At 38.5% G+C, this 24,509-nt stretch overlaps 1 protein-coding gene and 1 long non-coding RNA gene across 3 annotated transcripts in view; one reads left to right on the top strand and one right to left on the bottom strand.

The window, feature by feature from the left end:
* The window catches only part of LOC120529634, a 34,765-nt gene extending 22,515 nt beyond the window's left edge, over nucleotides 1-12,250 (top strand). The window contains exons 2-3 of the long non-coding RNA XR_005633783.1: nucleotides 11,704-11,779; nucleotides 12,156-12,250. This is a non-coding gene — a long non-coding RNA (uncharacterized LOC120529634). The remainder of the gene's footprint in view (nucleotides 1-11,703; nucleotides 11,780-12,155) is intronic.
* Nucleotides 1-24,509, bottom strand: part of ptprn2 (protein tyrosine phosphatase receptor type N2) — a 1,088,657-nt gene that overhangs the window by 972,526 nt on the left and 91,622 nt on the right. The window lies entirely within an intron of this gene.

Genomic DNA, 24,509 nt, shown 5'->3' with positions numbered 1-24,509 from the left:
TTATAAAGTCATAACATTCAGGTGTTCGAGAAAGTCAGATTTACACAGGTCAAGGTTCATGGAGAAGGCAAAATTTGAAATTTTTAAAGGAAATCTATATAGTGAATCAATAGAACAACAGACAGAGCTGTAAAGAGTATTTCAAAATTAATGGTAATAATTTGAAATCTAGGTCAAAACTATCATATGTAAAAATGATAGCTACCTTAACTTACAAATAGATATAAACAAAAGTTCAAAAGTTCAGAAGCAATTTTTCTATGACCAAACAGTGAAATTTGCGAGCTGGAATGTCAAAGGTCTTAATCATGAATTAAACAGAAAGAAAGTATTCACTCACTTAACAAGTTTAAATGACAAGGTAGTATTTTTACAGGAGACTTACATAAGTAAGGAAATTTTTCACTCGACATATACAAAGAAAATTAGGAGTGTGTGTAATATACAGGACTATCCCATTTGTGGTGTCAGATGTAATATGTGATTCTGAAGGGCAATATGTCAGAGTGATGGGAAGTTTATCTAATACTAAAGTGATTCTAATAAATATTTATGCACCTAATATCGATGATAAAGATTTCATCCAAAATGTATTCACATCTATTCCTAATGTGAACACTCATAAAATTACAATGGCTGGAGACTTTAATTGTGTTTTAAATCCAGACCTGGATAGGTCTTCAGCTATATCGGTGATAACATCTAATACTGCAGAAATAATTAAACAGTTTATAATGTATCAGAACTTACCAGACCCATGGAAGTTTTTAAATCCTAACCTTGGAGCATATTCCTTCTTCTCACAAGTTTTTCATTGTTACACAAGGATTGAGTATTTCTCCATAGACAATCATTTTTTGCCCATTATCAAATCATGTAAGTATGACTCCATTGTTATCTCCAATCACGTCCCTCTGATCATGGAGATTCACTTATTATGTCCTACACACTCAACTTGTAGCTGGTGTCTTAACCCCCCTGTCATTATGAGCACTGTACAGAATTCATATCCAAGAAAGTTGATTATTTTCTGGAGACAAATGCATCTCCAGTTTTCTCTGCAGGAATATTCTGGGAAACTCATAAGGCATTTTTAAGAGGACAGATTATTTCATATCTTTCTCGCAAAAATAACTTGGAAACCAAATTAAAGTTAATTAGGGAAATTACCAGAACAGATCAAGAATACACCAGGGGCCTCATGAATAAACGGTGGGTACGCACAAAAATGTTGCGTAAGAACATTTCCACGCAAACGTTCAAATCGCGATGTATAAAACCTAAACTTGGCATAAAGCCACGCACATCTCCACGGTAGCTCATACCCTGTCGTACGCAAGTTCTCCGCTCCGTTTTGCAGACTGGCGGCACCCAGCATCAAAGCAGTACTACTGTTCATTTGTGGTTTATCTTTTTTATTCAGATCCACATCCCTGACGCGGCTTTATAAATACACTGAAATTAACCACATATTGTTTATTAGTTTACTGCATCTGACTGTAATTAACCTGTAACAATATGATGGTCCAGAGAATGGTCAAACTATTCCAAATACCATAACTGCTTTAGTGTTGTTACTCTCACTGCATCTTCTTCTTCTTCTTTCAGCTGCTCCCGTTAGGGGTTGCCACATCCGATCATCTTTTTCCATATTACTCTCACTGCACCACTCGAAGTATTTATATCACTGTATCTGAGTGTGAATCACAGCTGTACAGCAGCTCATCAGAAACAGAATTATCGGTATATAGCATCAAGCATAAACAGTCTCAGCCATTCGCTATTTGATCCGACAAGCGCTTCAGAGCCTTTCCTGTACTGACCTCGCGGTTCAAGAACTCTGAACGCACTCCATCAGTCCATCAAGTGCTCCTTGTAGAACTGGCTGTACTTATAAGTACAATCACCTCACTGTAAACTTGCGATAGTTATAATATTGCACAACCTGAGCCAATTTATAAAGCGCGTATTTACATATAATGACAATATCACTTTTAAGATGAAATGCAGCTAAATATGTTTATTATATTACACAAATAAAAAACTTTAACTACACAGTGCCGCAGAGCTACCCAGGAGCTGGAACTTAGTTCATAGATTGTTCCTGTCTCGCGCTGTATTCTTGCTGTGGCTGGCGCGACACTGGAAGGATAGATGGATGGAATAAACATTACTGTACAAAGATATTTCAATGTTCCTTAAAGGTTTTGAAGAATCGGCGTTCTAAGCTTATAGATGGCTTAACATCTATTACAGAGCTGATTGTGTGGTGATTAGGTATTTGAAGAAAGAAAAGTAAGGACAGGAATTGGGGGTTAGTTCTTTTTTTCACAATAATGAGACATACTCAGATAAAGATTTGCGGCAGCCACCCGTATAATCTGGTATAATCTGGTATCCTGGCTGCAAAGTCGTTCTTTTATGGAAATACACAGCACTGAAGGGCATACAAATGAGTCCAAAACAAGACTGACGTGACATCACAGGGGCCAGAGCTGGTAAGGTCTATTTCCATTGGCTCGGTCCCGGAAGTGACGTCAAGAGAGCCAGGTGGAATCTCCCGGGAATGGTCTACAGGAAAGGGAGAAAAAGAGTCAGTGCACTCTGCCAAATCCCGGCATACCTCAGAACTGCCTTCACTCAAGCCCTTTAGCTGCCTCCCATGCACACATGCGTGAGAGTTTGAAAGAGACAATACTTCTGTAATAAAGGATTTCATCAAAGGTTGCGCATGGCGCAGCAAGCATCTTGCGTAAGACATGAACAATCACTGCGCCACCGTGTTCCCATGTTTAATAACTTAGTTAAGTTAAAGTTATACTTTAACTCCTATCATCATGAAAATGATATCACGTATACATGTCAGTATTTCAATTATTCAGAGAGCTGTAATATTACGAATGTAATGGATTCTGTATCCTGTCAGAGGAAGAGAAAGCCCGGAAGCACGTAGTGATTTGCACACATAGAGCACATAGAAGATCAAATACAATACAAAGCATTTAACGTGCTACTTTAGTTACGATGGGATTTGAGAAACTAGTAATTTTTTTTTTTAAATTAATTTTATTGTAATCATTCCATACAAATCAATTTTTACAAAAAATAGGATTGAGATTGAAAAACAAGTCCACATCACCCGACACCACCCCCAAACGAGAGACAGCATGGCCAACAGGGTAAAACTTAAGGCTTGTAAACATACCTAAACTGAGTTTAATAGACCAATAGAGATGAATGGAGAAGAAAAAGAAATGAGGAGATAATTGCTTCCTCTGTGCTTTAAGAGCTTATTCTAAAATATTATTGATTAGATCCTGCCAGGTTTTGAAAAAATTCTGTACAGTTCCTCTAACTGAATATTTGATTTTTTCTAATTTCAAATAGTATAAAACATCGGTTTCCCACTGACTTAAAAAAGGAGAGTTAGAATTCTTCGTTTAACAAATTAAGTCAGCGTGCCAGAAGTGTAGTGAATGCAATCACAGTTTGTTTGTCCTTCTCCACTTTAAACCCATCTCTAAGAACACCAAACACAGCTGTTAATGAGTTAGGCGGGATTATGACACCAAGGCTGTCTGAAAGGCACTTAACAATTTTGATTCAAATTGATGTTCATTTGGTGCAGGCCCAAAACATGTGGCCCAATGAGGCTGGGACTTGATTGCAGCGTTCGCAGGTTGGATCTTGCCCTGGAAACATTTTGGACAATTTTAGGTGAGACAGATGTGATAGATATATAATTTTGAGTTGAATAATTGTATGCTTTGTGCATATGGAGCGCGATTGAAGTCTCTGCATTGCTACTTTCCACTCTTTTTCTGATATATTGATTAAGAGATCTTTTTCCCATTTTCCTCTTGGATCTTTGAAAGGGAGAGACTGTAAATTAATTATATATATTGCAGAGATGGTGTCTAAGTCCTTGAAATTGAGCAATATTTTTCCAGTATGGACGAGGGTATAAGATGAGGAAAATTGGGCAGGATCTGTTTAACAAAGTTCCTAATTTGAAGATAGTGAAAGAAATGTGTAACTGGAAAGTTAAATTTGGAATGTAATTGTTCATAGGATGCAAATATGTTGTCTATATAAAGATCTCTAAGCAATTTAATCCCAAATCCTTTACAGATATTAAAAACTGCATATGTCTGAGAGGGTTGAAAAGAGGTGGTTCTCTTGCAGAGGTGCAACAGATAAAAGCTTCTCCATCTTAAAGTGCTTTCAACATTGGTTCCATATTCTGAATGAGTGAAGCACAATTGAGTTACAAAGTATTAGTATATTGCCGATAACTTGCATTTACTGGGGCACAAAGCAGGAAATATAAAGAAGTACTGAAGGATGTTACTTCTATTACGGACCAGGTCTGTGTATGTTCATCTATTCAATGTCCAGGTTTTATAGCTTGTATGTTTGCTGCCCAGTAATAAATGAAAGTTGGGTAGAGCCATGCCACCTTCTGCCTTAGGTCTTTGTAGGGTCGCTCTTTGAATACGTGGATGTTTTGAGTTCCAAATAAATGAGGTTATTGTTTAATCTAATTACTTAAAAAATTATTAATCAATGTATATTGGAATGTTTTGAAATAAAAAAGAAGCTTAGGAAGAATATTCACCTTAACAATGTTAATTCTTCCAGCTAAAGTGTGATGAGGGGTTGACCATCTATGCAAGTCTTTTCAATTTTTTCCATACAGATGGCGAAATTTTGTTGATAAAGAGCTTTGTGATTACTTGTGATGTTAACCCCTAGGTATTTAAACTGATCTGCAATAATAAAAGTTAGGGTAGAGTGTCTAATCTAATATTATATGCTTGAGAATTTCCTGGAAAGAGTACACTTTTATTTAAATTAATTCTGAGACCAGAGATGTTTTGAAATTCTGTAAGTGCTGTTAAGACTACCATATCATCTGCATATAGAGAAATTTTCTGTTCCAGTCCTTCTCTGAAAATCCTCTTAATCTGATAAGAATTTTGACAATGACCCGCCAGTGGTTCAATGGCGATTGCAAATAGCAGTGGTGAAAAGGGGTATCCTTGTCTGGTATCACGTTCTAGTTTAAAGTAGTCTGAACAAATGTTGTTAATACAAACTAAAGCTTCTGGATTGGTATACAGTAGTTTGATCCATGCACATATGTTCAGGCAAAATTTCTCTAATGTAGTGAAAAGGTATTTCCATTCAATCATGTCAAATGCTTTTTCTGCATCCAGTAATTCTGATAGCGCCAGAGGTTTATTGAGTTCCTACGCACTAAAAGTATCTATTTGTGGTATCTGTAATGTATCCAGAAATACATTAGACTGTGTGTTGTCTTCTTTAAACTCAGTAGAATATAAGGATTTATAGTAGTCCCTAAATGTGTGCATTATATTTTTATGGTCAATGATTTTGTCTTCGTTCATGTTGGTGATTACTGGGATTGCATTGCGAACTTCTTGCTTGTGGATTTGTTGAGCTAAAAGCTTATAAGCTTTCTCTCCGTGTTCATAGTAATGATGTCTGGATTAATAAATTAGTTGTTCAGTTTCTTCAGTTGTCAAGAGGTTGAGTTCTGAATGCAGAGCCTGCCTTTTCCTATGTAGAGTCTCGCTTGGAAGCCTGGCGTGTTCTTCATCTATTCTAGTAATTTCGCTTTTTAACTCTGATACTTTCTTGGTTTCTAATTTATTCCTGTGGGAGAGATATGAAATATTCTGTCCTCTTAAGAAGGCCTTTAGTGTTTCCCAGAGTATTCCTGCAAAAACCTCTGAGGATGTATTTGTCTCTAGGAAGAAACTGATTTGTTTGGAAATAAATTCTGTATAGTTCTTGTCTGCTAATAAAAGTGTGTTAAGACGCCATCTGTGAGGTGAGTGTGTAGGGCATAGTGACTTTAACTCCAATATCAGAGGTGCATGGTCAGAAATAACAATAGTATCGTACTTGCAAGACTTAATCGTAGGCAAGAAATTATTATCTATAAAGAAATAATCTATTCTTGAGTAGCAATGATGTACTGGTGAGTAGAAAGAATATGTTCTTGAGTTTGAGTTTAGAAACCTCCAGGAGTCTGATAAGTTGTGGTCAGTAACAAACTGTGTAATTGTCTGTGTTAGATGCAATCCCCCCTGTGACAGAAGTCCTATCTAAGAGTGGATTTAAAACACAATTAAAGGCCCCAGCAATTATAATTTTATGAGTGTTCACATTGGGAATGGATGCAAATACATTTTCTATGAATTCCTTAGCATAAACATTTATCAGAATCATTTTACAGTTAAATAAGTTGCCCATGACCATCACATATCTCCCTTCAGGATCAGATACTACATCTGAAGCTACAAATGATACTGTTCTATGTATGAGGATTCCCACACCTCTAGTTTTCTTTGTAAAGCTAGAATGAAACATTTGGCCAGTCCAGTCCTTTTTCAGCTGGAACTGATCCTTGCTTAGTAAGCGGTTCTCCTGTAAAAATACTATTTTAGCGTTTAAACCTGTTAGGTGAGAGAGTACTTTCTTTCTCTTTAATTCGTGATTCAGGCCTTTAACATTCCATCTCACAAAGTTAACTTTCCCATCATGGAAACATTGATTCTGAATTTTTGATGTCATTTTATAGTCTTCACTGGAAGGGAGACAGCTTTAACCTTAATTTCCTATTTCCCCAAGAATTATTGCCATGCAGCCTATTGTTACGTTGGCAGTTATAATTATAAGGAATAAAAGGATAGATTAGATATAGTCTGCTCTCTTTCTCTCCCCCCTTTATCCCCCACCCCCCCATTTTGCCTCCCCACATGAGGCCGGACCCCACTTCACAAAGTCTCAGTCCTCTGACATACCTACAGACAGAGCACGTCCAAAGCAAAACAAGCCCCCACGCAGCGGCGTTTTAGGATTAAAAGTAGAGATATCTACTGCCAATATAGTCTAAATACTATATGCCTAAAATAAAATCATTAACAAACTCTAAGCGTAAAATATAATCTTCAGCAATCTTAAAAGTATTAAAATAGTAAGCCCAGAGAATGGTGTTAGAAAGTGGTCCAGGATAAGCATAGCAAGTCTTAATGCAATAATAACAATAACAATAAACCAACGGTATGATGTTAAACAGTCTTCTTTAGGGTAGTTAAAAAAAAAATGTTAATTTCTTCCACACACACGTCTATAACTGTAATTAAAACATAAACAGAAAGTGTCCCAGTAATGAAAAGGATGTATATTTACAGTGGTGTGAAAAACTATTTGCCCCCTTCCTGATTTCTTATTCTTTTGCATGTTTGTCACACAAAATGTTTCTGATCATCAAACACATTTAACCATTAGTCAAATATAACACAAGTAAACACAAAATGCAGTTTTTAAATGATGGTTTTTATTATTTAGGGAGAAAAAAAATCCAAACCTACATGGCCCTGTGTGAAAAAGTAATTGCCCCTTGTTAAAAATAACCTAACTGTGGTGTATCACACCTGAGTTCAATTTCCGTAGCCACCCCCAGGCCTGATTACTGCCACACCTGTTTCAATCAAGAAATCACTTAAATAGGAGCTGCCTGACACAGAGAAGTAGACCAAAAGCACCTCAAAAGCTAGACATCATGCCAAGATCCAAAGAAATTCAGGAACAAATGAGAACAGAAGTAATTGAGATATATCAGTCTGGTAAAGGTTATAAAGCCATTTCTAAAGCTTTGGGACTCCAGCGAAACACAGTGAGAGCCATTATCCACAAATGGGAAAAACATGGAACAGTGGTGAACCTTCCCAGGAGTGGCCGGCCGACCAAAATTACCCCAACAGCGCAGAGACGACTCATCCGAGAGGTCACAAAAAACCCCAGGACAACGTCTAAAGAACTGCAGGCCTCACTTGCCTCAATTAAGGTCAGTGTTCGCTACTCCACCATAAGAAAGAGACTGGGCAAAAACGGCCTGCATGGCAGATTTCCAAGACGCAAACCACTGTTAAGCAAAAGAACATTAGGGCTCGTCTCAATTTTGCCAAGAAACATCTCAATGATTGCCAAGACTTTTGGGAAAATACCTTGTGGACTGATGAGACAAAAGTTGAACTTTTGGAAGGCAAATGTCCGTTACATCTGGCGAAAAGGAACACAGCATTTCAGAAAAGAACATCATACCAACAGTAAAATATGGTGGTGGTAGTGTGATGGTCTGGGGTTGTTTTGCTGCTTCAGGACCTGGAAGGCTTGCTGTGACAAATGGAACCATGAATTCTACTGTCTACCAAAAAATCCTGAAGGAGAATGTCCGGCCATCTGTTCGTCAACTCAAGCTGAAGCGATCTTGGTTGCTGCAACAGGACAATGACCCAAAACACACCAGCAAATCCACCTCTGAATGGCTGAAGAAAAACAAAATGAAGACTTTGGAGTGGCCTAGTCAAAGTCCTGACCTGAATCCAATTGAGATGCTATGGCATGACCTTAAAAAGGCGGTTCATGCTAGAAAACCCTCAAATAAAGCTGAATTACAACAATTCTGCAAAGATGAGTGGGCCAAAATTCCTCCAGAGCGCTGTAAAAGACTCATTGCAAGTTATCGCAAACGCTTGATTGCAGTTATTGCTGCTAAGGGTGGCCCAACCAGTTATTAGGTTCAGGGGGCAATTACTTTTTCACACAGGGCCATGTAGGTTTGGATTTTTTTTCTCCCTAAATAATAAAAACCATCATTTAACTAATGGTTAAATGTGTTTGATGATCAGAAACATTTTGTGTGACAAACATGCAAAAGAATAAGAAATCAGGAAGGGGGCAAATAGTTTTTCACACCACTGTATAATACCCGTATAATACCTGTATCGTTACAAGTGGATCAGACAGCAGGTTTCATATCCTTGCCATGCCACGACAGGATGTGGCTCACTATTGTGTTTCAGTATAGTGTTGGGATCAGCTTTCTTAGTTACTTTTCTGCTTCCTCCTTGATGGAGAAGACGTAGTATTGGCCTTGAACTTCTACTTTCAGTTTGGCTGGATACAAGAGGCTGTATTTGATATTGGCTTGTCATAATCGCTGTTTAATGTTGTAGAAGGCTGCACGTTTGGCAGCTGTTGCGGGAGAGAAATCAGGGAAAATACGAATGTGGTTATTTTCATATATAATCTCTTGCTTGTGTCTGAGGAGTGCCTCTCGAAGCGGATAATAAAAGAATTAGGTCTAAAGGTATTTGATCCACGTATGCGATAAGCTGCTGCTATCTCGGTATCTAATTTAAAGTCCTCTCCAATTATTTTAGAGAAAAGTTCATCTGCAAATTTCACTGGGTTTGGACTTTCATGATTCTCAGGTAAACCTTCGATTCTAATATTATTCCTTCTGCTTCCATCTTCCAGAGCATCAAGTCTCTCTGAGTTTTTTGCATTCAGAATTGGCAGTTGTTGCTTTTCCATCAGTGGTGGATGCTAGATTTTTGGCTGTTTCAATTCAAGAAGTGAATGTCTACCTAGCATCCTCCAGCTGATCGGCAAGTATGCTCAGTTTAGACGTTTTCCTGAATATGTGCCTCTATTTTATCCAGCATACCTTTAAAGGCTGCCTCAAAGCGAATATATATGCATTTCTCCGAGTCTTTATTATCCTGTCGCAGCTCTTGCAGCTCCCGCCGTAGCTTTTCACTTGCCTTCTCGCTGGCCTTTTCTCTTTCCTTTATCTCTTGCTTGAGCTCAGTGATCATCACCTTCAGTTCGGACAGATCCATTTCTGCTTTTGTGCATCATATTGAAGCTGCAAGCTCTATTACAGCCGATGTTCCCAGCTTGCGTGGAGTAGGTGAAAGCGCGGACTGCAAGGCCTTTTCCAGTTTCAAATGATCTTCTCCAATCGGCGAGCTATCTTGATCTGTGTCACTCGCACATTCTCTCCCCATTTCTCTCTCAAGTGGAGACGATGTAGCAGACCTTGGTCCCGAGGAGCTTGGGCTTTCGCCCATCTGTTCCAGGTCAGTTTCTGAAAGGCCGTAGCTTGAGCTTGAACTTGGACTTTTCGGTCTGGGCTTGGATGTAGTTTTGGTTTTCTTTTCCATTTCTTTCTGAGCCCCTTTCTTGCCGCCCATGTTTATATATGCTTGCATATATTTTAGTAGAACCCTTGGGTTGGATAAATACAGGATATCTCAGGATCATAAGGAAATAATATAAAAAATAACACAGCTGCTAACGGAGCTCTGCTCAAACGTTCATCTCTTGCAACAGACGAGACCAACTACTAAATTAAACGATTTTAAGATGAAGTTTATGAAGTTCTACTTTAATAACAAAATAAACTACATGATTAAAGTGGAAATTTCAAGATTAAAGTTGACAATTTGTGCTTTTTCCCCACTGTGTGCCTTTTTTTTTCTCTGTACCCTAATAAGCTTTCATATGACACTCAGACGGTGGGCTACAACTCGCCTTTTCACGGCGACTATCATATGTGATTTCTTTTTTATTTGGGGCATTGTGCAACTTTGTGAACTTGAGCTTTCGAGTTTCTCCGACACGCTATGTCACTCGATCAACTTCCTTTTGTTGTTTATACCACTATAACACTATAACAAATAGTACGTTTTTCCTTGCCTCTACTTGGTATTTGCTGAAATTCTTCTATTTTCCCTTATACTTTTGCCATTGTCTTTTCATAGAATCCTGGTCTTAAGGGCTATTTATATTGATTTGCATATTCAAAGAGGTGTAATTCTGGGAGGAGACGGGGCGATGCGCGTGGAAAGCAGAAGTTGGGGAACGTACAGATTTATACATTACAGGATTTTTTTGTGCATAAGCACATTTCTGCTTTTGTGCTTACGTCATGTTATAGTGTGAATTCTAAACACAGCGTTATGCATGAGGCCCTAGGTCTTCAAATGAGGCACTTTATAGGAAAAGACAGGTCTTGCAATCAGAATTTAACCTCTTGATTTCTAAAGAAACGAACAGCTCATCTTTAAACTCAACATCATTATTATGAACATTTAGAGAGGGCCAATAAGATTTTAGCTCAACAAATCCACAACCAGGAAGACCAGAATGTAATAACTGCAATTACCAAAACACATGGAGGTAAAATCATAGACTTTAAAAATATATAACCCACATATTTAGAGCATGATATAAGTAAGTACTTACATTCTACTTAGTCTAAAGAAGATAAGACACAATCTAATGAGTTGTTTGACTCATTACAGATACCACAGCTCTTAGTGCTGTGGAATTGGATTAGCCTCTGACACTCTCAGAATTACTAGATGCTATAAACTCACTTCAAAGTGGGAAAGCAGCAGTCCCTGATGGCTACCCAGTGGCATTTCATAAAAGAAATTCAAGTAAGTTAGCTCCACTGTTATTAGCAATGTTTACAGAAACTAAAGACAACAAAATCTTATCTTCCTTTTTGAAACTATTCTTTCACCTCCCAACCACATTAAATGGCAATTACAAATCTGAGAGTCAATGTGCTATAGGAGAATGTTCTGGACATAGGTCAGTTCTGTTAAATTTAAATGTTCTTTCCTGAATTGCATAAAGTATCAATAATAAGAACAGCTCAGGGATAATTTAAGTCAGACATTTTGCAATTCAGTGGAAAATAGAATAACAGGTGTGCAGTAATTTTCCAATAATTTACCAAGACACAATATATCACTGCTCAGAGTTTGCTCATGCAAATCTAGAATATACACTTAATAAATCATCTTTCCTTAGGCACTGCAACTCTAGAGTCGATTCTGGTCAGCAGGGAAGTGTGCAGTTTCCTTTCCCTGAAGTCAAACACAATAAGGTAACAACAAAATATTTATCTCTGCTTATTATATTCTCCAGAATCACAATTAGCAACTATATATCCCTGTAACAATTTACTTGTAAATCATTTAATCCAATATAACATAATCAGAATTTTTATATTTTTAAAGGAACATTCTAAAGTTCATTCATACTGCTACTTCAGAATAAAATCATGAAACAGATGCTGCATAAATTAAAAAAATGAAAATAATAAATATTTACTTAAATGCATTCACACCTCATATGATGTCAATAATACATATTGTCACACATGCATTTTTAGGAGACAACTAAAGGGCCTGGGTACATGTAATTCCACGTCGGACCGGGGGTGGCGGAGTGCACTAATTGTCTCTCTCTATTACTTACAGACCATTTTAGGGAAATCCTACCCGGCTCTGGGGCAAGAAACAACACCACTTCCGGTTCCAGTCCTGATGACATCACTACCTGTACTGACCTTTAAAGCCGCCATCTTGTTTCTAGTAAAGGAGTTTTTTTTGGACTTAGTCGTGTGAACATGTCTGTTCTTGTGAATCAATTCTGCAGCCAGGAAAAGTTATACAGGTGGCTGCCCCAAACCCTCTCAATGTCTTTTGGTCATTTTTGTGACTATGTATGAGCGAAATATTCGGATCTAAATATGAGCATTGGCTCGCATAACGAGCCATGAGCCAGGCTGTGGTTATGCGTGACGCATTTCCCGATCCACCTCGACTCGGGTATTCACCCAAGCTGACACTGCCAGCCTGTCAGCTCACTCAGTGTTCCTTTTTCTCCCGTAGCATGAGGATCTACACGTTTGTGCGCTTGTGATTTCATTGTTTTGCTGTAGCAGTTCACTGTATAAGCGTATCCAAAAATATTGTGGACATGCAGACGGAGAATAGGAGACAATTGCTATCAAGAGGAGCACTAGGGCGTTGTACCGTGTTAGCCATTATGAATGTAGAGAAAAGCCAAGCAAAATGACACCTTTTATTGGCTAACTAAAAAGATTACAATATGCAAGCTTTGATTACATCTTGCCTGAAGAAGGGGCCTGAGTTGCCTCGAAAGCTTGCATATTGTAATCTTTTTAGTTAGCCAATAAAAGGTGTCATTTTGCTTGGCTGTTCTCTACCCTCAAGAGGGGGGGGGGAGGAGAGAGAGAGAGAGAAAAAGAGGCGTGCACGAGCAAGATGAGGAGAGAGAGAGGCGAGCGAGCAAGAGAGATAAGGAGAGAGGAGAGAAGCGCGCGCGAGCGAGAGAGAGAGATAAGGAGAGAGAGACGCGCACGAGAGAGAAGAACCATCAGCTCAGTTATGATCACATGACGCTCAGCAGACAAAGTGTATCCATACTACTCGTATTGCAAGACATCGGTCGTTTTATCAAGTCAAAATTAATAAAAAAATTTTGCTCTTTAGTCTTGCAAAGCACTCGTAAACCAAGTTACTTGCAAACCGAGGTTCCACTTGTATACAGTGGAACCTCGGTTCACGAACGTCCCGGTTCACGCATAAACTCGTTCACGACCAAAAAGATCGCCAAACTTTTGCCTCGGTTCACAACCACACACTCGGTATATGAACAAGCCAGGTTCCCTTGCCTGCCTGCAAGCTGAGCTGAAAGAGAGAGAGAAAGAGCGAGCGAGCACGTGCCTGCTGGGAAGGGGGAGGAGGAGATTGCTGCACGTGTTTGCCTGCCTATCTGTAGGCTGTAGTACAAGCGAAACCATCCCCCTCCCCCCACAGGCAGCCTGAGAGAGAAAGAGAGCTGCCATGCTTTTTCATTTAAGCAAAGCCGCTCCTTGTTCATTGTTTTCAATAAGATGTGCACTCTCTTTGTGCTCTACAGTATTTCGTGTGCTTTTGCAGTTAACTATGGCTTCTAAGCAAGTGGAGAGTGGTCAGAAGAAAGTTTTGAAGAAAATTGAAATCGAAGTAAAGAAAGAAATTACAAAAGGTGGAAAAAATGTTTACCAGTTTACTCATTTACCAATCTGAGAACCCTTGTGCTTTCAAGCAGCACAATGTAAACAAAGCCAGACTGCCAGTAATGTGGGGCGCAAACACGAAGGATTGGGTCACAAGGAGTTTGTTTTTTTAATGGCTGCATGAGGCTTTCACTCCTACCAGCTAAAAGCACCAGAAACCCAAGAAATCACAAGAGAGAAAACACCTGAAGGAAAACACTTCATGCCAGAACTCGACTCATGCAAGGTTAGTTTTCTTGGTGGTTTTTGTATTATGGATTTTTCAAAAGTTAATTTTTCAGTTCATAACGCGATTTGTTGCAATGTTACTTTTATCTTTTTTCAAATGTTCCTTTTTTCCGCTGTACTTAAAACTCATTTTAAAAACAGTGTTTACAGCGATTAGGCTTTAAGTTTAATAGCGTGATCTCCTGCAATCTTTCTTTTCTGGTTGCTTGCGAGTTGGTTTTTGCATTCACTGCACTTCGGATTTGTTTTAATGTTCGTTTTTTTCTGCTGTGCTTAAAACTCATTTTAAAAAAAATGCTGCGCAAGCACGTGCTACAGAGAGATTAGACAGCGTGAGCGAGCAAGCGCAGAGAGAGAGGGGGCAGCTGACAGGGAAGTGATGGGTGGGGGGATAGGGTGTGTGTGTGTGTGTGTTTGCGCGCTACAGAGAGAGAGTGTCAGCCAGCCTGCTCCTGTAGCTGAGGGAGGGAGGGAGCGCGAGGGAGCCAGCTCCTATAGCTGAGCAGGGAGCCTGGGTGTTTTGTGTCAGTGTTATTCAATGTTTTTACATTAGTTTACTATTACACTGTGCATTCTATGGTGTAATCAACTATATTTGTGCTTAATCTTTACATATATTTACATATTTACATACAGTTTGTACTGTCTGGAACGGATTAATTGTATTTACATACAATCCAATGGGGAAACTGCTTCGTTCATTTACCACTCGGTTTACGACCAAAGTTCTGGAACGAATTATGGTCGTGAACCGAGGTTCCACTGTATATTATTTATCAGTGTTATTTGTTAGGAAAATTGATTTTTATGTTGATATATTTGGGGGTGCGGAACAGATTAATTGGATTTCCATTATTTTTAATGGGGAAGTTTGTTCTAGATACGAGAAATTCGCTATACAAGCTCAATGCTGGAACGAATTAAACTCGTATCTCGAGGTTCCACTGTGTATATATATATATATATATATACTAGCAAAATGAGAAGTAGTGTGTTAAAGAAGTAATGAAAAAGAAAAGGAAATATTTTGAAAATAACGTAACATGATTGTCAATGTAAGTGTTTTGTCACTGTTATGAGTGTTGCTGTCATATATCCCCCTATATATAGCAAAATACCCGCACTTCGCAGCGGCGAAGTACTGCATTAAAATTTTTATTAAGAAGAAAATTAAACCTTTTTAAACTGAGGGAAAATATGCCAATAATTATTTGTTAAGGATCTCTTTGTATACCACATTGTCAGTTCGGTCCTCCGGTTGTAATATGACCAAGCTGTGCGCTGAGCTTACTCTTGAGCATGCAACTTACAGTTGGCCATGTGAACAGTAATCTTGTCCCAAATCTGACAACTTGGATTGCTGCTGTCATAATCGGTTTCAGTTTCATGGTTTGTTTCAATTACGACAGTATTTGTAGGATTTGTTGTGTTGAAGTGACATTCGGCATCTGTCAAGCGTTGTAAGCACACAACCGGTTTCATCGATAAAATCACATCCAGCTTTTGCGAGTTTAAACATTCATAAACATCAAAGTGTCCACTACTGAAATCGTCACCTGTGAATCTAAGATGTTTAAGAGGCATTGGCGGTTGTCGAAAGGTGTAAAATATTTGGCTATTTTGGTACACTTGAAAGCGACAACCGAATAATTCAGCGGCAGCCATCAACTAACATGCAGAACCATAGGTGAAGGGCTTAAGCATTTCACTCTTATAGTGCTTCTGTGTAGTATAATTATCTCCTGTACCCTCATCAGTCCACACCTTGAACCTGTCCCAGTCATTCAATACATAATACTCAATGTTCCTCCGGATATCAAGAGTGAGCCTGATATGACCGTGCAATATGTAACAAAGAGAATGGAAAAGGTAGATGCCATCTTCGGGCATGGAAACCACTTGGTAAGTGACAGTTCTTTGATCAATAGTGATCACCTCGATAGACATGGTAATGGGGGTTGGAATGATAAAGGAAATGGGTACCTGAGAAATGTAAAGTAAGTCTAAAATACCTATACAATAACTATAATTGTAATAAACAAACAATAAAACAGCGGAGAAGCCGTGGATTGAACAAAAAAAGGCTGTAGTTATCAGTAGGGAGACGTGAATCCCGTGGCGAAGCAAGGAAGGGAATGTAGAGACTGGAGCGACGGACGGTCTTATATAGGCAGGCATCCAACAATATGGGAGGCGCTGGGATGGGGGACCCAACGTCACCTCACACGGTGACCGAGATGCAGGCTATGGACATATATATGTACGTAAGTAGGATTCAGTTAGCGTTGGGAACCCGCGTATCAAATTTCTTGAAGATGGGCCCGTAAGTAACAAAGACAGTTGAAAAGTTCAATATGGCAGCCTACAGTGGCATCATACCACCGAAATAAGTATGTACATTGGTTTCAGTTAGTGCAGGGAAGCCGCCTACCAAATTTCGAGAAGATGGGGCCATAAATAAGAAAGTTCAACATGGCGGACGTTGTTGACCGTTATGACCATTACGCACAGAAGTTCGAAATGAAACCTGCTTAACTTTTGTAAGCAAGCTGTAAGGAATGAGCCTGCCAAATTTCAGCCTTCTACCTACACGGGAAGTTGGAGAATTAATGACGTTGTAAAGTTCAATATGGCGGCTGACAGTGGCGTCATACCACCGAAATAAGTAAGTACATTGGTTTTGGTTAGCTCAGGGAAGCCACCTACCAAATTTCGTGAAGATGGGGCTGTAAATAAGAAAGTTCAACATAGCGGACATTGTTGACCGTTATAACTGTTACACACAAATACATATATATATATACATACACACACACATATATAAACATATATATACATATACATACATATCTACATATATACACACACAGCTATTTCGTATCAGTGCAATACGCTGCTTGTTAAAACGGATAACTCCGCTCTTACGCAAGTCTGCGTGGATATTATGAACTATCGTATTTGTTCAAGTTCTATTTAAATTTTAAATAGAAGGAATTTTTATTTAGTCGACAGAAATATCTTTAGTAGGAATGGTAAAAACAGACAGGAATATTATTCATGAATAAATCAACACAAACATTAAATAACTTATAATATTTTGCTCTCCATAAAAATATATCCTGTCTAAATTATACAAGTTAGAAATAAAGTAAACGTTAAAAGAACAAACATTCAAATTTCTTTACTCTTTTGTAATTTTATATAAAAAATAAACTTAGATTTTAAATATCCCAAAAGATTTTGCTCTCCATAAAAATATATCCTGTCAAAATTATACAAATTCAAATATGAACATGCTGCATAACAAAACCTGGAAATATAAATAAAATGTGTTCCTTTCAGCAATAACAAATCAAATCATTCAGTTGTCTTTGCTCATATGTCATTTTAGAGCTGGACGCCTAGCATCTATTTTTGGCAACAGGTTCGTTTATGTTTGGTGTGAGGTTCTGTGTTGTGGAGATTCTCAGGATGGATTGCAGGTGCTCATCAGTGAGGCGACTCCTGTGTGCTGTTTTGTTAGTCTTTATCACTGAGAAGAGCTTCTCACACAGATATGTGCTACCAAACATGCACAAGGTTCGAGCCGCATGTAGACGGACTTTTTTTGTTCTTCAAAGTCACCAAAGCGCCGTGCAAACTCAGTGCGCTCAGTTTATCAGCAAATTCGTCATCCTTCCCTCGCTCTTACTTTTTTACCGTTCATCTAATGAATACACTGAGTATGGTTTTACCAAAACAATCATTGATGGCGAATAAAGTATCCATTATTCGAGTATGTAGATCGGGATATATATATATACATATATATATATATACCCGCGTATCGCAGCGGAGAAGTAGTGTGTTAAAAAAGCTAGAAAAAGAAAAGGGAACATTTTAAAAATAACATAACATATATACAGTATTTGTTTTGTGAGTGTTACTGAGTGTTGCTGTAATCAAGGATTTAATTATCATTATTTCTTTCAATCAGGTTCGTATTTGTAGGATGTGTTGTGTTCAAGTTACATTCCGTGTTTGTCAATCGTTGTAAAGATGACAGGTTTCATTCATCGATTTGTTTCTTACTGCATCAATAAACAGCTCGTCTTCTTCTTTATCTGAGACCTGACACACTGCATGCACGGGTTTTTTTTTTACACGGTCTTCCTTTAGCGGGACATTGACTTTTTCCACCGTGTGCTTTGTTTCCGCAGTAGCTGGATTTATGTATATGCTTGTATGTATCAGACGCTTCATATTTTTTGCTGCCTTTTCAATTGTGTAATTCGGTTTTTGTTCAGCGCTCTTTGGAACTGTTGCTTTTTATCTGTGCACTGCGTCAGTTCACGTGAGCCGCTCAGTGTACATGCATCGAAGGTTCCCAGCTGTGCTGGTGCCATCTCGTGCTATGTCCATGGCTGTATTTAATGTTACCTTGGTCCTGGCACTTAAAACTTTCTCTTGCAGTTTCGCTGAGTTTGTGCCAAACACCACCCTGACCATCTCATCTTCCTCTGCATAAGCGCAGTCCTTCACCCGTGAATATTTAGTGGGAGTTTGCTATTGGATTGCCGCTGACGGACGACCTTATATGGGCAGGCACTAAATTAAAAACGCCAGTGGCAGCCTGTCTATGAACTTAATTCTAAGTGTAGGTTTACATCGTGATTTGTTTCCGAAGTAGCAGAACTCAGGAATATGGTTGTATATGTCACTCGCTCGCTTCTTATTGTTTCGCTGCCTTCTCAATTATATAATGTTTTCTTCAGCGCTTTTTGGAGGTCTTCCTGGTTTTCTATGTACTGCGTGATTACGTGGGAGGCGTGATGATGTCACACGTAACTCTGCCCCCACGGCGTTCAAGCTCATCTCCATTACAGTAAATGGAGAAAAACAGCTTCCAGTTATGACCATTACGCGTAGAATTTCGAAATGAAACCTGGCCAACTTTTGTAAGGAAGCTGTAAGGAATGAACCTGCCAAATTTCAGCCTTCCACCCACACGGGAAGTTGGAGAATTAGTGATGAGTCAGTGAGTGAGTGAGTGAGTGAGTGAGGGCTTTGCCTTTTATTAGTATATATATATATATATATATATATATATATATATATATATATACATACACCCACACATATAAACATATACATATACATATCCATACATACATACATATACACATATATATACACACACACATATATACACACACATATATACACACAAATACATATGGGGCGGAGTTTTGTGTGACATCATCACGCCTCCTACGTAAGTAACGTAGAGAACAAGGAAGAACTCCAGAGATGAGCACAAAACGCCATTTCACAATTGAGAAGGCAGAAAAACATTATGAAGCAAATGATGCATATGCGGAAACAAAGCACGGCGTGAACCGTAAGTTTATATTAAATTAAGTTCATAGACAGGCTGCCACTAACGTTTGTAATTTAGTGCCTGCCCATATAAGGCCGTCCATCAGCGGCAATCCAATACAAACACTGCCGCTAAATATTCACGTGTGAAGGACTGTGCTTATGCAGAGGAAGATGAGATGGTCAGGGTGGTGTTTGGCACAAACTCATTGAAACTGCGAGAGAAACTTTTAAGTGCCGGGTCTTAGCTGACATTACGAGATGGCACCAGTACAGCTGGGAACCTTCGATGCAAGAACACCAAGCGGCTCACGTGAACTGACGCAGTGCACAGACAAAAAGCAACAGTTCCAAAGAGTGCTGAACAAAAACCGAATTACACAATTGAGAAGGCAGCAAAAAAATATGAAGCGTCTTATACATACAATCATATTCATAAGTGCAGCTACTGCGGAAACAAAGCACACGGTGGAAAAAGTGAATGTCCCGCTAAAGGAAGACAGCGTAAAAAAAAAACCGTGCATGCAGTTTGTCACATCACAGATAAAAAGGAAGACGAGCTGTTTATTGATGCAGTAAGGAACTAATCGATGAATGAAACCTCTTATCTTTACAACGATTGACAAACACGGAATGTAACTTGAACACATCCTACAAATACGAGCCTGATTGAAAGAAATAATGATAATCAAATCCTTGATGACAGCAACATTCAATAACACTCACAAAACAATTACTGTATATTGACAATCATGTTACGTTATTTTTAAAATGTTCCCTTTTCTTTTTCATAACTTCTACTTCTCCACTGCGATACACGGGTATATATATATAAATGTATATATATAGCCCGATCTACAATACATACTTTAGCATAGACAAGCCACACGCTGTGGCGCAATTGGAGAGTCTTAAGCCTCTAACGCCGACATTCGAGGTTCGATTCCCGAGAGGGGGTGTACTGAGTATGTACGCGCGTTACCCGATTCATTTTACCTTCGCATCTCCTTGGTTTGGGACGTATGAAAAAATATTAGGTTAACGCAGAATCATGTTACGTTATTGAGTGTTATGAGTGTTGCTGTCATCAAGGATTTGATTATTATTATTTCTTTCAATCAGGTTCGCATTTGTAGGATATGTTGTGTTCAAGTTACATTCCGTGTTTGTCAATCGTTGTAAAGATAACAGGTTTCATCAATAAACAGCTTGTCTTCCTCTTTATCTGAGATGTAAAACACTGCATGCACAGTTTTTTTTTTACACTGTCTTCCTTTAGCGGGACATTCACTTTTTCCACCGTGTGCTCTGTTTCCGCAGTAGCTGCACTTATGAATATGCTTGTATGTATCACACGCTTCATATTTTTTTGCTGCCTTCTCAATTGTGTAATTTGGTTTTTGTTCAGCACTCTTTGGAACTGTTGCTTTTTGTCTGTGCACTGCGTTATTTCACGTGAGCCGCTCGGTGTATATGCATCGAAGGTTCCCAGCTGTGCTGATGCCATCTCGTGCGATGTCCACGGCTGTATTTAATGTTAGCTCAGACCCGGCACTTAAAAGTTTCTCTTGCAGTTTCGCCGAGTTTGTGCCAAACATCACCCTGACCATCTCATCTTCCTCTGCATAAGCACAGTCCTTCACCCATGAATATTTAGCGGCAGTGTTTCTATTGGATTGCCGCTGACGGACGGCCTTATATGGGCAGGTACTAAATTACGTGGGAGGCGTAACTCCGCCTCCCACGGGCATCGAGCAGAAGTCTATTATAGTATATGGACGAAAAAATAGGTTCCAGTTATGACCATTACGCGTAGAATTTCAAAATGAAACCTGCCCAACTTTTGTAAGTAAGCTATAAGGAATGAGCCTGCCAAATTTCAGCCTTCTACCTACACGGGAAGTTGGAGAATTAGTGATGAGTCAGTGAGTGAGTGAGGGCTTTGCCTTTTATTAGTATATATATATATATATATATATATATATATATATATATATATATATATATATATATATATATATATATATATATATATATATATATATATATATATATATATATATATATATATATATATATATATATACATACACAGACACAGACACACACACACACACACAATAGAACCCCAAAGTAACATTCCAATATTTAGCATTTAGCTCCATTTAACATTTTTGGGTGATGTTGTTCAACAGTAAAAAAGCTCATGCCTGAACAAATCTAAATTCATCCTGCAGCTAAAAGTGACTCTATTCTGATTTTTGCCTCATATCTGATTTTTTTTAAGTTTAATCTTACAAGTGATACAAATCTGATGTTAGTGTGTACTTCTTAAACGTGCCTCACTTGTGCAATTTTGTCAAACAGATGTAACCTTATGCGCAGATCTTGGTTGTTGCACTACTTCACTACTTTCTTTCTGTTCAGGATGTCTACGACTTCATCAGCACATGATGTCAGGGAACAAAAACATAAAATGAGAAATCATAGCTGCTGCTTTGAGTGTAGTTTTTACTTCTGTACCTGTTTACTGTCAGGCATGTGAGCTTAAAACATTAGAACACTGAAGACAGGAACAGTCCATTCAGTCCAACAAAGCTCACCGGAGGATGTGTGACATGGTTTTGGATCCATTTGAAATGCTTATAAGGAAGAATTTGGATGTGACATACTGTCTTTAATGCACTTTTGTTTTGTTCTAGAGAGGAGGGATTCTTGCTGTTTTCTTTGCTCCAAATCCCACTCAAGAGTCATTCAAGACCAGATGGTTGACTGAAATACAGCTTAAAACACCTAAGACAAGTCCCAATGTAACTAGTGATGAACTCCCTAAATTCTTTGCCTCATATGAGTGAAAAAACTGGAACTGAGCTGCAGTGTGAACGTAGCATTATTTTGTTTTCAAAAGTCAAACACAAAGTTATATGTGCTGTACTGCAGACAGGCTTCAGGCTGCTATTACTTAACAATGGTAGCATTGTTATACACAATGTTGTAGTATTCAAGAAAAGATATAATAATGTGAACCAACAAAAAGGACAATAATAATTCCACAAATAAAAACAGAAAAACAGGACATATTTAAACTGAATCATACCTAGTAATCAGAAAAATAAGTGCATTGAAACTATAAAAAATAACTAAAAACAGCAAACTCACACCAGAACTACTGGAATCTTGAGAAATCAATGACAATTGCCTTCATTTAGTACCTTTCCTGCTTATAACACTTTCTCACATTTAACCAAAAGCCTTTTTTAACTTAAGATAAATCAAACTAAAGGAAATGGATTTATTTCTCTGGAACAATAAGTGTTTCAAATTAAATACTGAGAGATACTCTGTATTTTCCCTAAACTGATGTAGGCCTTTCTCATTTCTGGAGCCTTAAAATTTATTTTACTGATGCCGGTTGTGTTTACAAGTATGTTTTACAGCTCATCTTCATGTTTAGGCCACTTCCATACCATATTTTATTACCTGACTCTTTCTTGCAGCTCCATATGTTGCTTTGTTTATCACATCTGTGACTACACTTTCTGGTGTCACCATTTCTTTGCCACTTTTACTCTTTGCACTAACTCTGGGTTTATATGGTAACACGGATCACTCAATTTATCCTTCCTTTTTTAAAGACTTAGATGCAGCAGATAAGTTCCAAGCTTTTTTGATTGTTTCAGATGTTTGACACTAGTTTTGCGATGTTCTCCTTGTCATAGCTACTAGGAAAAGGCAAGTGATTCAGAATAAAATTTAAAGAAAGTAACCAGGAAAATGAGGGAAAAAGTGATCAGGCAAATTCTTTATTTTATAACAGGTCAAGACCAGAGTACTAAAAGAACAAACCAAAACCAAACATCAAACCAAAGAAATAACACTAAAACATAAGTCACAGTCAAAATATTATTTGAAAACAGGGCATTGCATTGAATTGTTTCTCTTTCTCCTAACTATCATTAACATTTGAAGTCTGTTTTAAAATCCATACTCAGATTCGTTATTCTGGGTGTTGCCATCCTAAATAGGCAGACCTCGATGATACAGCCTGTCATATCCTCTCTAATTCACATGACCAGCACTAAGCATAAACACCATGCACAACATGCCTACTACCATCTGTAATACACAAAATGGTAGTAATGGGGTAAAAAAACAAAATCCAAAATGGCTCCAAGATGATGTCACTGTTAAAACGATAAAATAAGTCAGCACTGATGAAAATGTACAAAAATTACACAAATTAACTAAATCAAACCAGATGTCTCAGAAAGAAGTTTAATCATACTCCTGGTGTTTTAAAGGTCCCAGTCTCTGTAAGTTTCTGAGGACTTTGTCCCTTGCATGTTTTTTCTGCTTTTTTTCTTCTTTACTACAGAATCTCTTTAGCTTCATGTGACTTTACAGAAAAACCTCTTGTGTGTTATATTACAGAGGCTTGTGTGACTGTTTGTCCACTAGGCCTAGGATATTAATCATTTCAGTAGATCTCATAGTCATCAACAGAGCCAAGACTTTTCATGTGCATTAGAAATACGACACAGAGTTGAGATAGGGGATTTAGACAAATATCCATTGTGGACACTAGAGGGCACTGTTGCTCGTCAAACCCAACATGACAGTCATCAGGCACAACTTAAAAGCACAAGAAAGCCTTTTATTAATTATTAAGGAAACTCTTCCCAAAGCATTTCCCACCACTACAGCCATAAGTAAACAATACAGCAAACACAATTCTTCTTCTTTCTCTATCTTTTCTCCTCTGCTTCTCCCACAAACTTCGTCTGTCTTCCACCTGATTCTGGCTCATCCCTGTAAGGTCGTTCCAGTCCTCTTATATTGGCCAACCCAGAAGTGTTTCTGCTCTTCTGCCCACATGGTCTGACAGCACTTCTGTGTTAGGCGGAAGTCTAGTGCCATATGGCTCTTGTATATTCATAGCTTCCCCTGGCAACACCCACGACACCCAACAGGGCTGAGATGTGGAACTCCAAGTCCCATGGTGCCTTGTGGGAATCTGGGGCACAGCTGTCACCCAAGGGAGTAGCCATCTAGCATTCAGGGTAGGCAGTGTCCTAAAAAAGCTGCCTTCCTCCATCTTTTCGTTCTCTGGGCGTCCTGACTGGGTTGAGCTGCTGGCTGTCCCGTACACCATCCATATTAT

The sequence above is a fragment of the Polypterus senegalus genome, chromosome 5 (genome assembly GCF_016835505.1).
Source record: "Polypterus senegalus isolate Bchr_013 chromosome 5, ASM1683550v1, whole genome shotgun sequence".
NCBI classification, from domain to species: Eukaryota; Metazoa; Chordata; class Cladistia; order Polypteriformes; family Polypteridae; genus Polypterus; species Polypterus senegalus.
This window is presented reverse-complemented; position numbering and strand designations above follow the sequence as displayed.